This window comes from Leguminivora glycinivorella, chromosome 19, assembly GCF_023078275.1.
Source record: "Leguminivora glycinivorella isolate SPB_JAAS2020 chromosome 19, LegGlyc_1.1, whole genome shotgun sequence".
Classification (NCBI taxonomy): domain Eukaryota; kingdom Metazoa; phylum Arthropoda; class Insecta; order Lepidoptera; family Tortricidae; genus Leguminivora; species Leguminivora glycinivorella.
In genome coordinates, this window is record NC_062989.1 from 16,257,102 (window position 1) to 16,262,331 (window position 5,230).

Below are 5,230 nucleotides of genomic sequence, written 5' to 3' on the forward strand. Positions count from 1 at the left end.
AATAATAACGCGGACTGTATCAAAATAGGCTGGTTTATTCCGCCTTAATTACAGCTTAAAATCCCGGCCAAACAGTTTATAAATTAATTCGGTATTCGTCCGTTGCCGGTGAGGTAGGTAAAGGTGAGTGTGTGTGCTGCGCGCTGCTCGCGGGCCTGCCGCGATGACGTCGCGATCGCCCGCCGCCCGCGCGTCTCCTCCCGTGCGTATGTCGAGTACTCAACAGTAGTGTTAAAGAACACCGTTCCTGTTACTATCAATGTGTGACCTTGACGCGAGTAGTGTTAAAAAACACCGCTCCTGTAACAATCAATGCGTGATAACCAAACTCGGGACTACACTAGTCACTAAGTGACGATCAGTGATTTACATTATTACACATCTGAAAATAACGATACGAGCGAAGTACCAAAATGATGTATCCAATACTTTTGAGCCATCAAGTTGGCATTCGTATCGATGTTTTTTACTGTGTATTTTAAGTAGTATGTGGTACTATGCGCTCAAGTGACTGAACAAATTTCTTTAGTTTGTTCTTTAGAATAAAAAAAATTATAACCTTCAAAAGTGCCTCAATATATGTAAGCTATTTGCTTTGTGTGAGAGCGCTATGAATTTAAATAAATTATTGACTCGTACGAAAATGATTATTTTTCCAATGTACAGTGTAATTACAGTAAAGTGTACAGTGAGCTGCCAAATAACATGGATAAATTATAAACAAATTCATTTATAAATTCGCCATGCATTTTTGCAGTTCACTGTACGTGTAGTATAATTGATCAATATTACATATTAAATCAGAAGTTTGAGAAGCCTATCTCGAATTTATTTTGTTTTCCTTGATTGTTGGTTTTATTTTGTTTTATGTAAGGTCAATACAAACGGCTAAGTGTGTCATAAGGGGAAATGTGTCTGATTTTCACATTTGATCTTTTTACTCATTGTCGCAGGAGTTTTTGCGAGTTCATACTTTTCTACTTGCTACTCACAATTAGTGAGAAACCTATGAATTCTCAATAAACACTGATCATTCGTTTTATGCAGGTCCAAATGTGGTAGCCAGACACACTTACCCGTATTTACCTGATGTCGAAACGTCAAAAGCCAAATAAAATAAAACTACAATAGACTTGTTAAAAATGTGATTTAAAACGTGACACGTTTTATTTATTTATTTGAATGAAAATGTAAAGGCAATTTCTCATTGTGTTACTTTTTGCCACTTTATCTGTTATTAAAATATTTTTATACCAGTACATATATTTTTATACATAGGATTAGTACTTTGGTATAAAATCTATAAAAATACAGATAAAATATAGTCAATAATGCTGAATTACTCAATAGATTTCATAGACAATATGTATTTATTATTTGCCGTTAGCTGAAAAAAATATTTGGCACATATATGAGTATATGAAATATACTACATTTTAGATGTAAGTAGTTTTGTATTTTAAATTATAAATAAACAGGTCCGTCCGGCTGTTAATAAATTTAGGTTCAAAGTTTATCGAGCAATATTTATTATCAATTATAAAATAAGATTGGCTTTCAGATATTCTCTATTCAACTCGATGCCAAAGCAAACCAACTCACATATTTTCACACTTTTGTAACCAAGAACTCGCCTGGTGGGCACTGGACACACGTAAACTTTGCTCAGTTGCCGGAATACCCGCGGGTCGGGTTCCCGCCATATAAGTAGGCGGTCAATTACGACCGGTTTCTGACGTAGTGAGCGATTTTTTTGTCTGGTAATTATTTCTTGTAAAGAGAGTAGGGTAATATCTGAAGTCCTAGTTAGATTAGTTTTGGAAATGAGATTCCGCATTTTGCGTATATTTTAGTTAGAGCAGAGGACCTCAAGATACTTTAACATAAGTAGACAAAAACTATTATACAGTCTAACTAAAAGGGTAGAAATTAAAGAGTGGCAACATTGTAGTGTCATACCTTTCAAACCAATATGTGTGAGAAAACAGGACGACACTACGATGTTGCCACTTTTTAATTTCTACTCTTTTTGTTCAGTTTATAAACATAAGACTTCAAATACTTACTCCATATTTTAGAGAAAACACTGTCCTTGAAGCTGAACATAGTTTGAAATCGATTCTTTGTACTTACCGTTTCCCTTTTTTTATATTTGCCCTTTGAATTATTTTTTTCCATTCAGGTTTTTTTTTTGTGTTCTACAAGCATCTCCGGGCTGTGCTAGTAATAAGTTTTGACGGTCAACTTTCAAATGGTGCTTTATAAACTATTTATTATAGAAAATGTATAATTTTTGTGCTTCGGTCACCTCATAAGTAAAGAGTCATCTGTTTTGCCACTAGCAGCAGGCATGATAATATTGTCCACCACTTTACTCATATGTTAATAAATAATAAATGGAGGTGTTACAATTTGGTGCCGTGTGACCAGGATATTTTTGTATGAGAGAGTTAGAAACTAACTTTGCAATGACGAAAAAAATGGAAGTGTTTCCTTTTGCTTAAATATGTGCAGAGCTTGAGGTGACTGAAATGCAATTAGAACTGTTAATAGTACTTACATTTAAAGTTCAGTGTTTTTCTACATTTTCTAGCTAATTTCATACTCGAGTGTACTTAGTGGTATCGACATTGGGGCAACTTTACATCACTGTGTATTCAAAATAGTCAGTGTGGGAAAACTTAAGGGTTAAAATGTACTATTTTATCTCGTTTTTCTGTTCCCTGTTTAATGGGGTAAATTCAGCCATGGTAAGAGCTTAGAAGCTATTTTAATTATAATTTTATAATGTGAGCGTTTTAGTTACAGAACAAAATATTTTTTAAGTTAAAGTTACACAGAGAAGTAAAATTGTCTCTTCGATTCCTTTATTTTTGGTACTTTACATATATTTTAAGAGAATGTACAATACTAGTGTTATTATAATCGATGAATTTATTTGTATAATGTTAATTTTAGATAGAACATTGTGATTGTGATACTTGGTACCTACCTAATATATTATTTGTACTTATGCAATAAATATGTTGAATTAAGTTTTTCTTTTTTTAACTCCATAAGGATATTAAACCGTTATTTTTACACATAACATTAGCAAAGTTTTTAAATGTGGTTATTAAAACGACAAATTGTAAAACAAAACGTACCTATATTTCAAAAAATACCTATATTTCGATATAAAAATAAACTTTATAAATACATATTTAACGTTTTTGCAAAAAAAAAATTTTTTTGAAAATTGTTTTGAAATTGAAAACATTTTCGATGGCACTTATGGCCTCTTCAGTCGCGCGGCGGCGCTTTCAGAGGATGGACCTGTGTCAGTTTTCTCCGCGTGGTCACGTGTCATTGAAACAATGGGGAACAAAGCTTTGAGGAGGCAGAATAAATAATTGCGTGCTAGAAAACAAATAAATAAAGAAAATTCTAATCAAAGCCCGTGAAAAGGTAAGAAAATGTTAATTTATATATACACGTAAGTATTTCATTTTCATATGATGTTATCAAGTGACATTTACGATATCTAAACATCATAGATTTTAGAAACCCCTAGATGACGGGTCTGTGACGTCATTACAGCACAACTTTTCCACTTAGAAAATATATGACTGATGTCCAGCTAGTGAACAAACTTACGCAAAATTTTCATAAAAATATTGAATTGTTCGAAAGAAAAGGCGGCGGTAGGTACCGTACTGATTGAAGATCAGGTACGGTAGGTATTTCTGTCTTTCAAAATTTGGTATAAGGTTAATTAGATCGTGCTACCCTCCGTCTATATTTTTTCTGTGTCTATGCCAAACATGTGGCCAGCCTGACAGAAATTTTGTTTGACAACTATCGCCATTTTTCCACAATAGTTAAAATATTTCAGTATTTTAACTTCTCAATAAATTTTGATGAAAGTCCATAATCATACATTGATAAAGCTGGACAATTTTTTTTTATTTTTATTTTGTGGGTATGATTACGGTACTTGATATTTAAAGATATTTGTCTAATTTGCAAAATTATATGAATCCTTCAACAAGCTGTCTGACTCCTTTGACAATAGTTGATACTTGATATGAATATTACTTGAGAATTCAAGGTAGGCATAGAATGGTATTGATAATTTATCCTATGCTGGGTTGTATTCCATTTGGAGGTACGGTAGTGGCGGTAGTGCCCCCGCCAACACGAGTCAAGCGAAGAGAAAAGCTGTTTTCTTGAAGCATTTTGTCGTTCTTCTGAATCCTCGAATTTTGGGTCTGGTTTAAACCAGATAAATATAATTGTCAGGATATTATATCAATAGCAACTTTATTAAATAGACAAAGTTTCAATTGCATAGTTTTCATACTTTAGATTTTATTCATATCTTAATATAAATAGCACAGATTTCATCAGTGACTGGCTGAGTGACTTCATCATGTTTGAAGTTGTAGGTTCATAAACAACAAGAATAAAATTCGAAACTTTGGCATATATGGGTGATTCTAAGTTAAGAGGTACTTTCGACGGCACTGACAAAAAAATATATTTTTTCAAGATAATACTTCATAATAACATATTTATTTTATAAAACTAAATGTTTTCTACCTGGGCACTCAAAATTATTACAGAAATTCATGTAAATTAGTCACAATCAGCTCTAATGTAGGAAAAATGTCTCTCCCCTGGCCTGTCCCCCAACCGAATTTATTTGTCAACAAGTAATTATGACTTTGTTAAAATTCACTTATTATTTTAATAGCCTTAATTTTACAAACATAAATAACTAAGTGGAATTTCTTATATTACTGTATTTAACAACAATTATGAACTCCAAACTTTGTCCTACGTGTTTCGTGTCTCGTCCCCTGGCTTTTTAGTTTTCGTTCAAAAGTCGGTTTAATTTGTTAATCTGTGGAGGTTCTGTCCTCTAATACACAGGGTGTTATGTGAAGTTACCGTCAAGAGGCGCGTAAGGCAACTATGCATCCGTTTTGTTGATTATTTCGGCCACGGCACTCGCTGGGTACAGAAATGTTGAGTGAATGCAGTCTTTCCTCTGGTCACTTTTATTTCAAGTTCAAGTTCTTTATTTGCAATCATGTTGTATAAATAGGTATAAAAATTATAACAAATAATGTTTCAAACATGAGCCCTGCAAGGGCATAGCAATTTTTCTTAATCTAACTTATTTCTAACATAATGTATAGGCATTTTTTTTTAAATAGTTTCACAGTATTTTAGAACTTATCGTCTA